The sequence below is a fragment of the Cervus canadensis genome, chromosome 13 (assembly GCF_019320065.1).
Source record: "Cervus canadensis isolate Bull #8, Minnesota chromosome 13, ASM1932006v1, whole genome shotgun sequence".
NCBI classification, from domain to species: Eukaryota; Metazoa; Chordata; class Mammalia; order Artiodactyla; family Cervidae; genus Cervus; species Cervus canadensis.
This window is the reverse complement of record NC_057398.1, coordinates 13,894,701-13,907,011: the sequence shown is the minus strand read 5'-3', so window position 1 is coordinate 13,907,011 and position 12,311 is coordinate 13,894,701. Positions and strand designations below refer to the sequence as shown.

Below are 12,311 nucleotides of genomic sequence, written 5' to 3'. Positions count from 1 at the left end.
ACTTACATGTTTTTATAAGTATAAAATTTTTAAACAAAGAAATGTCTGTTTCTTAGTAGAGAACTATTCTCCCATTGACTTCAAGAAGAGAGAGAAAAAAAAAAAGATTCCCATTTCCTCCTCTACCTCAAAAACACAAATCCAATTCCTAAAGTAGTGTTGCTTAGAACCCAGGGCCTGGCACAATATTTCATGCTAGTTTTATTGTTATAAGCTGAGAACAATTTATTTACATTATTGAGAATTCACCCCAGGTCTTCATCAGCAGTGGAAGTGTTAGTGTTAATTGCTCAGTCATGTCCGACTCTTTGTGACCCCATGGACTATAGCCCACCAGACTCCTCTGTCCATGGAATTCTCCAGGCAAGAATACTGAAGTGGGTAGCCCTTCCCTTCTCCAGAGGATCTTCCCAATCCAGGGATCGAACCCAGGTCACCTGCATTGCAGGCAAATTTTTTACCATCTGAGCCACCAGTGAAGTCAATTTGCTTAAAAAAAAAAAAAGTGAGAACATTGATGTCTTCAAATGATAGCATCAAAGACTTCTCTGTCTCTCCTCCTGGACATCTTCATAAGATTCATCCTTATCTGCTGATTCTTATCATCATCTTCCTTTTCCCCCTCTTCTTCCTCTTCCATGTCTTTATATTCATCAGAACCCATTTCCAATTGAGCTATACATACCCTGAATGTCAGACATGCCATATGTAATCGGGGAATAACAACATTAAAGATCTTGCTCTTCAGGTAAAGAAAATGGAAGGTATACTATCCCTTCATATAGCTTGATGTTGTAGAGAATGTGGTACAGCTTGTGTATTCATATACCTGGCCTGGACCGATGATTGGAAATTCACCAACTACTCCAGATCCTTGAACTTCTTCCACATCACCTTCAGTATTTGTTATTCTCCAGTAGCAATGATCTAACTGACAAGGCTTCTCAGGAAGTGCATCTTTTGAAGTTTCAATCCTGATTTGGTATGTGAAGAAATAGTGGGGTGGATGTAAAGAACTAAATTCTGGCAGAGACAATGTGGAAACTGGAACTGTAATATCGCCAGTCATTGCTACACACACTGGGTCATGAACATACCTGAAAATGTGGTCTCTGATGATAGGGAAGCCCTCCCCGCAATACAACATTGTTGACATAAGAAGTAAACCAGTCAGTAAAAGTCACACTTAAACCTGTCAATAGCAGCTGGATTCTGAGCCATTTGGTCTGGATATTAGCAGATTTCATTTTTGTTTTGGCCCTCTGCAGTTTCCATTGCTATATGTATTGACTGAAACCAATATATATGCAAAAAGTTAAAGGGAGACAATATTTCAGTCCCTATCTCTGCTAGAAGCCTCCAGAAGCTATATCAAAGTCTAAAAATCCTCAGAATAATAGTGATTAGACAGCATCATGCTTCTCAACAAACCAGGAACAACTGACTTCTGCCCATTGTGGATGATAGTCAGGAAGCTTGCAACTCATCTGAGCTTCTACAGCGTCTATTGCTTGCTTGCTAAATTGCTCAGTCGTGTTTGACTCTTTGCGACCCATGGACTTTGGCCTGCCAGGCGAGATTCTCCAGGCAAGAATACTGGAGTGGGTTGCTGTGCCCTCCAGGGGATCTTCCCGACCCAGGGATTGAACCAGAGCTTCTATATCTTCCTTTTTGATTACCCGCCCTCTTTTAGAGAATAACCATCTGAGGACATCTGGGTTCAAATATTTCTTGAGACCATCCCAGGCCTTTTTAATAGCATCATTATGGTCCTTATACCTTCCTACATCAAAGCAAGTATCAATGAAGAGGAATTGCCAATACTGACTCTTCTGTGCTTTGTCCTCCTCAGATATCGGCCACTATTTTTTGCAGTGTCTTTTCCACAGCAGATCATGACTTGATAGCTAACTAAGACTTTGACTGACGTTGGAACAATTGATTAGGTCCCTGTAGTCCAAGAAGGATAAAATGAAGAACAGGGGATCATCGGTGGGCAGCGATACCGGGATCAGGGATACCAGCTCGGTCTCCATGTCTGCCATCTTGTCTGACCTCCGCCCAGCCCTGGCCCATTCCCACTGCCCCCACTGCCTCAACAGCATTTGTAAGCTATGCATTCTATCCATGAAATGGATATAAGACGGAGGTTCTTATCATTAGCTCCAAAGTCCTAGAAATCTTTTTGTCTCTGAAGAGGCAGCACATAAGTGAATCTCTTGTGATTACCATGTGAATCAGTAAGCAGTTGTGATATGATAGAATCTGCCACTGATTCCTGATTTAAATTCATATAAGGGAAAGGAACTAACATTTATTGGGAGCCAGATACAAACATGTATTTACATGTTTAAGTCTAGACTTATTAATTAAGTCTAGACTACAGTTTTGCTGAGGTTACTTATCAGCACTCTGATTTTCAGAAGAAGAAATTGAAGCTAATCAATTTGTCTAAAGTCACATAGCTAGTATAAGGTGGAACTGACATCTTAAAACATTTAGGCCACTCAGGATCATGACTGCCTTTATCATATTAACAGTCCACTAATTAACTGAACTCATGGCTTAAGAATATACCTTAAATGCCAAGATCAAGTAACAAATTGATGTGGCACTCTGGACAAGCCTATGTAATCTATATCTGTATCCTCTGAGGTACCCAAAATGGGAACATAGTTTCTGTGGTACCTTGCTCTGTGCCTAGTTTGGTGATAGTCAGTTAGGCTCAGGAATCTGATTGCTCCAGTACTTCTTTCTTATGTAGTCTCAGAATTTCTGATAAAAAAGAAATTAATACTTACTAGCCACAGAGCTGATGGACATGAATTTGAGCAAACTCTGGGAGACAGTGAAGACAGGGAAGCCTGGTGTGCTACAGTCTGTGGAGTCGCAAAGAGTTGGACACGACTTAGTGCCTGAACACACATATGGACACAGATTTATAGTCCTAGAACCACTGACTTAAACAGATCATCTAAATAATCTCACTTTTAATTTTTAACACCCATCCTAGCCTAATGGGAAAAAAGTTTACCTTACCAAAATTCATTGCAAGACATATTTCTTCAACAAGACGGTAATGAGGCAATGTCTGGTTCCTGTTAAAAATCATAAATAAATGATTCATAACCCAAACAAAAGTATAGACTTCATCATAAACATAATTACTACCCAAGGCATTGTCAGTAGAACATGCTTTGAGAAACATGAAAGGAGACCTTTCTTTATACCTTATTTTAGTTTAGTTGTCACTTGAATCCTTCCTGACAGTTTAGAATCTGACCTTTTTAAAGTGGCTAGAGAAGGAGAGATACATTACTCACAATTTGAAAGAGCTGCCAAATGTATCCAAAGTTCACACCAGGAAGGGACCAATGTGTTGTTTGTTTTGTTCATAGTTACATAGTTTTGTTTCCATAGAAGTTTGAATTTCATGCTCAGGATTAAAAGTAGTAAAGTGCCAATAACAGTCACTGTTTCTGGGAAAGCTATGTAAAACTTCAAATCTAAACCTTGCAAACAGTATTCCTTTCTTCCTTGTTTCCCTTGACCTGTTTTCCCTTCCTGTGGAAACTAGCTTTTGTTTTGAAATCTGACATAGTAATAGATTGTTGTGAAGGAAAACAGGAGAAAACAAATCTTGTTTTAAAATATTGCTGATATGCATGAGTATAACATGTTTATTATTTTTAAGCAAAGCTTTTTGTTTTACTTGTTTAGAAAAACAAACTCTATGCCACAATGCGTAAGAGTGTTACGGAGCCATGCATGGGTGGTCAGTTATTTTGGTGGGGAAGGGAGGGTGGTGGGTGGAGGATAAGAATTTCATGCAAAAGACCTACATAGAGTAGCATAAAATGAAACTTATCAGTAAGAGTCTGAGAGGCAGCTTGACATAATAGAAAAAAATCCTGGATGCAGAGTCAGGAGATCTGTGTAAATTAGAATCGGCTGTGTGAATTTAACTTTGAAATATTCTGTGATAGGAAGTGGACTTGGGAGAGGAGGGAAGAGGTACTTCCGGAGCTTCAGAGTGGAACCATGAACACTAAACAGAAAGGATAGCTCTGGACAAGCCTGTGTGATGTCCTGACTGAGGAAAGACTATTACTCGGGGAGAAGTGGGCATGGGAATGAACTTGAGGATGTGACCTGGGAATGCTGTCTGGTTTTGGTGGGGAGTATGCTTGATTACAGAGAAGGCAATGGCACCCCACTCCAGTACTCTTGCCTGGAAATTCCCATGGATGGAGGAGCCTGGTAGGCTGCAGTCCATGGGGTTGCTAAGAGTTGGACACGACTGAGTGACTTCACTTTCACTTTTCACTTTCATGCATCGGAGAAGGAAATGGCAACCCACTCCAGTGTTCTTGCCTGAAGAATCCCAGGGACGGGGGAGCCTGGTGGGCTGCCGTCTATGGGGTCGCACAGAGTCGGACACGACTGAAGTGACTTAGCAGCAGCAGCAGCAGCATGCTTGATTAAGTGCAACCTAATTTCTGCCTGGAATCATCCTTGCTTGTCTCTTTAAAGACTATGAGGCCAGTCAGGGATCTATACTCAGATGGTAAAAGTGACTAGAATGAGAGACTCAGGTGAAATCACCTGGGAAATAAATGTAGGTAACCAAAAAGGAAAAAATCCAAGATCATTCCAAAGTTCAGAGATTGAGTAGAAACAAAGGGGCTTAAGAGAAGAAAATTAGGAAAGTAGGTGACACTAAGGACAAGAGAGAAAAGTGTTTCAGGAAGTAGGTGTTGATCAATAAAGCTAAATGTTGCTAAAAGTCTCAGTAGGATGGAGGCACAGATGTGTCCATTGGATGTGGCAACATCAGATTACCGATGATCTTGATGAGAAAATGGAAAAACTAGAAGCTTGATTGAAGTGGTCAAGATGAGATTGGGAGGTAAGAAAGTGGAGACCGCAGATTACTCAATAGTTATTCTTTTGAAGTTTTTGCTGTAAAGGGAAGGGAAAAAATGTGATGAATATTAAAGGGTATTTTGGATTGGGAGGGTGAGTTTTAAGATCATATAAACTAGATCAGATGAGACTGATTCAGAAGAATGGGAGAAATGGATGATGTAGCAGAAAGAAGGCATAATTGCAAGGTAATGATACGACACGGTTCAGAAGGTCCCAGTGGAGCAGGCAGTCTTGTTTAGAACAGACACATCAACCTTAGTAATGGCAGGAAAGAATGTAGAAAGACTAGGTACAGAGGGAAACAGACTAATAGAAAAACAAAGGAAGTCCATTTAAGTTGCTTCTAATTTCTCATGAAAATATGAGGTAGGGTCAAGGGTTAGGGTGATGTTTGAAGAGAGAGAAAGAAGTACGAAATAGTTGCCTATGTGAGTTGGAAAGCAAATATACTGGGGAAATGTAAATAGAGTTAGGGTTAGGAAGTGTCAGGTATTCGTATGTGACTCTGAGTCATGAATTGATTGTGGGACTAATTAGGGATATCATATGGTTTTCTTTCTTTTCTTAATATTTATTTAGTTGACTGAATTGGGTCTTAGTTGTGGCACGTGGGATCTCGTTGCAGCACACAAACTCTACTTGTGGCCCGTGGGCTCAGTAGTTGTGGTGTGCGGGCTCTGGAGCACATGGGCTGAGTTGCTCCACGGCAGGTGTGATCTTTGTTCCCCAACCAGGGATCAAACCCGTGTCTCCTGCATTGCAAGGCAGATTCTTAACCATTGAACCACCAGAGAAGTTCCGAAATGGCTTTCTTTATCAAACTTTAGTACTAGAATATGGCCAGAGTTGAATTTAAGGAGATTTGGTGATGTTCCAGGCAAGTAGGAAGGAGGAAGAGAAGGGGAGAATACAAAAAGGAATTTGCATGTGAGTGATTTTTCTGGGCATGGAGGATAGTGAGGACATCAGGAGTGATGGACTGAGAATAAAGTCATTGATAAATGGGGGAGTGATAAGGACACTGATACATGTGCTCTCTCTGGAGGTGGAAGTGAGTGAATTGTAGTCCAATGATATGGGCTTCAAAGGAGCTGGATGTTTTGAAGGAGAGGGCAATGAAAGCTTTGAAAGTAGCACTGGGAGCTAGGAGGACATCAGCCAGGATCTGAAATTCACAGGCTGTAAAGGAAAAAGCAAACGTTGCTTGTGTCCTTAGGAAAAATAACATTTCAGTTAGAGAAAGAAGGTGAAGGAACCATTCAGAGAAAGGGAAGACAGACTGGGGGTTCTATATCATCCTGTGAAGAGGAGGGTAGAGAATGGAAGGGGTGGATATAGGACTCTGGGATCCAGACTGGAGGGCAATGGGTGGATGAATGATAGGGTGTGAGAGTTCTGAGAGTGGTTGAGCAGAAAGGGATATAGAGTGTGAGAGGTTAGGCTTGATGGCCTCTTAAAGGAAGGCCAGCAACTCAAATTTCAGTCTTATAATTAGAAGGAACAAGGAACTGCAGACAAAAGATTCTGTACAGGCTTCCTTGGATTTCTGGACTCTCTTGGTATTCTTATTACTACTAACTAGCTGCATACCTTAGTTCTGCATGGGCAAGTTCTTGTCTGGCTCTCACTCTTTTCATGTATAAAGTGAGTCACTTGCCAGGCTCATGTGATGTTTTCATTTTCTGAAATGACCCCTACTTCCTTGCCAGGCTGTTGAAATCCTTCCCACTCTTTAAGAATCCTCTCAGAAGCCATCTATACTGTTAGACTTTTCTCAGTTTACCCATTTCAACCAGATGTGACCTTTCTATTCTCAGAATCACTTTAACACTGTCTGAACCATCCCAATGGCAGATATCAATCTTTCAAATAATAGTTATTTGTGTTTATTTGTCATCCTTGTCAAAAACTCCATGAGAATAGGACATGGGATGCATTTTTTTTGCCCAAACAGGTGCTCAGTAAGTAACTTTTGATTGAACCAGTAAAGCATACTTCTGGAGGACAAAAGAGTATTGAAGTAACAGAGACTATTAGATAAAGAAAAAGTGAGAAATACCTTGTATGGGCTTCCCTGGTAGCTCAGATGGTCAGGAATCTGCTTTCTATGCAGGAGACCTGGGTTCTATCCCTGGATCAGAGAGATCCCTGGGTCAGGAGGAACCCCAGGAGAAGGGAATGGAGACCCACTTCAGTATTCTTGCTTGGAGAATTCCATGGATAGAAAAGGCTGGTGGGCTAGAGTACATAGTGTTGCAAAGAGCTGGACATGACTGAGTGACTCACACACACACACATGATACTTCAAATTTCTTGGGACATTTAGGAAAGTAGACAATGTGACTTTATTAGATCTAAGAGTAGTCTGTATGCCTCTTGCTTCAAACTTGAAGCAGTTATAGATACAGTAAAGCGATTCTTAGAAGATTAAGGAATCAGTTCCTATTAAATGGAAAATAACAGAGGAAGAAAGGAAGAGGTGAAAAGTAATAGATTTAAAAACTATTGCAAATACAAGGCAAGTTAACTGAAAGAAATAATATGATTCCTAGACTTTAAAAAATGCAAATGTAAAAAAAATGCAAATGTAAAATCTGTACTACTATGAATTAGTGAGGAATTTCTCTGGACTAATGGTTGCCTAAAAATTATCTTTATTGGGAAGCATATTAGGTATTAAGGAAGTGTATTAGTTATTAGGGAAGCCTGGTGTACTGCAGTCCATGGGGTTGCAAAGAGTCGGGTTCGACTTAGTGACTGAACAACAACAAATTAGTTATTGGTCTATGAAACTGCATGACATGATTTGAAATGTGATGTTGCTTTGTCTGTTAAGTAGAGTGACTTTTAAAATTATCTATTAACAGGCTGCATTTTGAAAATGGAAATATATGTAATTGACAGTTAAAATAGTATATGTTTATGGCATACGATTTGATGATATAATATACATATACATTGTTAGATAATCATTATAATCAAGCTAATAACATGTCTACCGATACAGGCTACCCTTGAGCCAAGGTCAAATCTATCCTTTTTGGGGGAGGGTTCAGTTTGGGTTTCCCTGGTGGCTCAGACAGTAAAGAATCTACCTGCAATGCAGGAGACTCGGGTTTGTTCCCTGGGTCGGGAAGATCCTCTGGAGAAGGGAATGGCAGTCTACTCCAGTGCTCTTGCCTGGAGAATCCTGTGGACAGAGAAGCCTGGCGGGCTACAGTCCAAGGAGTTGCAAAGATCTGCACATGACTGAGCGACTAACACTTCCGGAGGCTTAATACTGACAAAAACAGGGTGAGACTCTGGAATTTTTTATACAATTTTTAAAGATTACACTCCATTTACAGTTGTTACAAAATAGTGTAAATGGAGTATTTTAATAGTTGCATTTTTTTGAACCCAGCATTGAGTCACATGATCTGACGAAAAAATAATGTACTTACTGGGACCATTGAGACATCTTATTGGAAACTGGAGGTGTTGGGAAATTCCAGAAGTTTGTTGTGTAACAATTCTACCACCTTCACTACCACCACCACAAACAATAAAAATAGTAACAAAATCTTTCTGAGCCTTACTATGTGTCAGTCCCTAGTCCATAGTTTTACATGTTGTACCAATTAGGGTTCAACCAGAGACCCAGAACCTGTAGGAGACATCTATTAAGAGATTTATCTTGAGGAATTGCCATATGCGATTGTGGGGGTCCATAGGCTGGGTTGTTAGGAAGGACAAGCTGCAACTTGGACATAAACTGAAACTGCATTCCACAGAGTTTCTTCGTCTCTGAGATGACTCAGCTCTGCTCTTAAGGCCTTTCATCTGATTAAATCAGGCTCATTCAAATTCTCGAGGATAATCTCCTTTTCTTACAATCACTTGGTTATGGACTTTCTTCAGGGCTTCCCTGGTGGCTCAGCAGTAAAGAATCTGCCTGCAATGCAGGAATTGCAGGAGATGCAGTTTGGATCCGTGGGATGGGAAGATCCCCTAGAGGAGGGCACAGCAACCCACTCCAGTATTCTTACCTAGAGAATCCCATAGACAGAGGAGCCTGGTGGGCTATGGTCCATAGGGTTGCATAAAACGTTGGACATGACCGAATTGACTGAGTATGCATGCACGTATGGACTTTATTCATATCTGCAAAGTGACCTGTAGAGCACCATTTAGATTGTTTGCTTGAATGACTGGACACTGTAGCCCAGCTGAACAGATAGATAAAACCTGTATTGTCTGATTTAACCCTCAAAAGAATCCCTCTGAAGCAATTCACATGAATAATAAATCTTGGAGCAAGGGTTTGAACCCAGGAATTAATGTAGGACCCAGGGATTGTGCACCATGTTAGAGTGCATTGTAGGACAGAAACTAAAGCCATGCCTGGTTTCTCCTCTGAAGCATCTCCTGGGACAGGCCCCTTGTATTTCCTAGAGAGCCATCAGTCCCTTATAACTAGGGTTGCTGGGTGCGCTCAGGCCGTCACATGGAGGATATGATCCAGCACCCAAGTGACAGTGATAAAAAGAAATTAAATTCATTCTTCCTAGAAAATTGCTTAGTCCCATTTAGTTTAATTCAAAGGGTAAAAGGGGGAACAAAGCTGTTTGTCTTTGTCATTTGGTTTACCCCTCAATACATTTTATTAAGACCAGGAATGTAAAAAATGGTATTGAGACAAGTATTAAACTGAAGTCAAAACTTAGGTGATGACTATAGAGGGTTTATTTTAATCTAAATATTTCTTAGCAATGATAAGAAAGAGCATGGGACTTCGCTGGTGGTCCAGTAGTTAAGACTGTGTCCTTCCAAAGTGAGGGATGTGGATATGGTCCCTCGTTGGGGAACTAGGATTTCACATGCCTCACGTCAAGTGTTACTATCAAGTACTTCTATACACTCTTAGTTTGAGTGAATAAGACAAAAACAAAGAGCAGATCATCTGATAGAAAAAATAGAGAGAGATGGAAATGCAACCAAATTGTGAACAGAAATGTCAGTCTAGTAACTGAGCTGCGGATGGGGATGGATGAATGTGTTTTGACTGTCTCTGTTTGAGCCTCTGGTTTCATGTGAGTCCTGGGGCTCCTGGTGGAGAGGCTAAGATTGCTGATGTCATGGCAGACCTAACAAAACCCATAGGCAGATTTTGGGAAGTACTATTGGTTTCCAGCCCAGGATCCTGCTGAGCCTGGGATCTCTTGTCCCTGGGCTTTCCTGGGACCACACTCCTCTCTTCCAGATACTCTGCTGATTGGATTTTACCTCTCAGTGCATCCTCCTTCAGGATCTCAGTCAGAAACTCTGACAAACAAGAGCAACAAAAACACAAACATTTTGTTCCTGTGTCTGTGACAAACTCTGCATGCCTGACTTAAAAAAAAAAAACAAAACTTTTTATTTTATATTGGGGTATATGAGATTAACAGTGTTGTGATAATGTCAAGTGAACAGCGAAGGGACTCAGCTATACGTATACATGCATTTATTCTCCCCCAAACTCCCCTCCCATCAAGTGCATGCCTTACTTCAACTGCAAGCTTTCTTGAACCCTAGCGTACATGCTAAGTAGCTTCATTCATGGCCCACTCTTTGCGACCTTATGGACTGTAGACCCCTAGGCTCCTCTGTCCATGGGATTCTCCAGGCAAGAATACTGGAGTGGGTTGCCATGCCCTCCTCCAGGGGATCTTTCTGACCCAGGTATCCAACTGGCATCTCTTATGTCTCCTGCATTGGCAGGCAGGTTCTTTACCACCTGGGAAGCTTTCTGAACACTGCTCTCCCCCAAATGTAAGAATTGCATGAGTAGACTGAATGAGGACCCCCAAAGAAAGAAGATCCTAATCTCTGGAACCTGCAAATGTTACCATAGATGGAAAAAGGGTCTTTGAAGATGTGATGAAATAAAAGATCTTGAAATGTGAGTTTCTGGATTATCTAGGTGGGCCCTAAATCTGATCAGAAGTGTCCTTATAAGAGAGAGGGCAGTGTGGACACAGACAGACAAGAGGGATGCAGCCACCAACCAAAGAATGCCAGCAGCCACAGGAAGCTGGTCAGGCAAGGATAGATTCTCCTCTAGAGTCTCTGGAGGGCTCTAGGGGAGATTTTGCTCAAGTAATAATAATTTTGAACTTCTGGTAGTCAGAACTGTGAGCGAGTAAATTTCTGTTGTTTTAAACTGCCTCTTTGTGGTACTTTGTTACAGCAACCACAGGAAACCAATATAGCATCCTAACTTTCCCTTCAGATGACTCCTAATATCTCATCATCTCTGTTAAGCCCTCTGTGAAAAAAAAAAAGAATCCCTAGTAGCAATTCTATACCTCATCCAATGCTCTATTTACTTGATCTTCAGAAGAAAACTCAAATATTTATTGGTTTGTTGTATGTATTTTTGGTTTGTTATAAGCTAAACATAGGAAAGGAATTCTTCATTTGCTTTGTGAAATAGCCAGCATAATGCTCTATAGATGCTGTTTTAATGATAAGAATATATAGAAGACTTTAAAAGAGAGAGAATTATGAGAATAATGGTGTTTGACCTTCAAATCAATATCTGGTTTCATTAGTGGGACTCAAAGGCCATCTGTCTCCTTCTTTTCTTATTGTTGCTACTGATTCCTGGCTTTGTAATTTATGCTGATGGAAAGGCTTCTATTGTTCATCAATAATTACAGCTTTTCTGGGCTAATGGCTTGTTTAGTGTTACAATTCTCTGTGTTAAAGGCCTTGAATCAGTTTTTAGGCCAATGACCCAATGATAAGAATAACTACCATCATAACAATAATGTGGAAGTGAGTTTTATATTGTTTTATGTCATTTGTCAGGGACTTCCCTGGTGGTTCAGTGGTAAAGAATTTTTCTGACTATGCAGGAGACTCAGTTTCAATCCCTGGGCCAGGAAGATCCCCTGGAGAAGGAAATGACAATCCACTCCATCTTGCCTGGGAAATCCCATGGACCGAGGAGCCTGGCGCTACAGTCCATTGGGTTGCAGAAGAGTGGGACATGACTTAGTGACTAAACAACAACAACAGCAATAGTGTCATTTGTCACCACAACAATCTAAAGGAAGCACTCCTATAGATGAGAGAACTGACGTTCAAAGCATTCAAGTGACTTATCCAAGATCAGAGCTATATGCTTAACAATGACATGATGCAGTTTTTTAATCTTAAGTCATTCAATATCATTCAGTAATGATCACAAGATCCCAGATACAGCTCAGGCATTTCAACTCTCTCCACTGGAAAAATGGTCCCCCAGTCTCTCTTTCCACCTCCGCTTTCCAGAAAGGCTAGGGGAGCCCTCTCTGAGACCTAAATCAGGTTCCAGGCCTGAGGTCCAGGGAGTCTTGGGAATATGACATAATTTG

General features: G+C 40.9%; 1 pseudogene; it reads right to left on the bottom strand.

The window, feature by feature from the left end:
* Positions 1–490: 490 nt before the first annotated feature.
* LOC122451692 lies at positions 491–2,045 on the bottom strand (annotated as a pseudogene).
* Between the last annotated feature and the right edge of the window lie 10,266 nt (positions 2,046–12,311).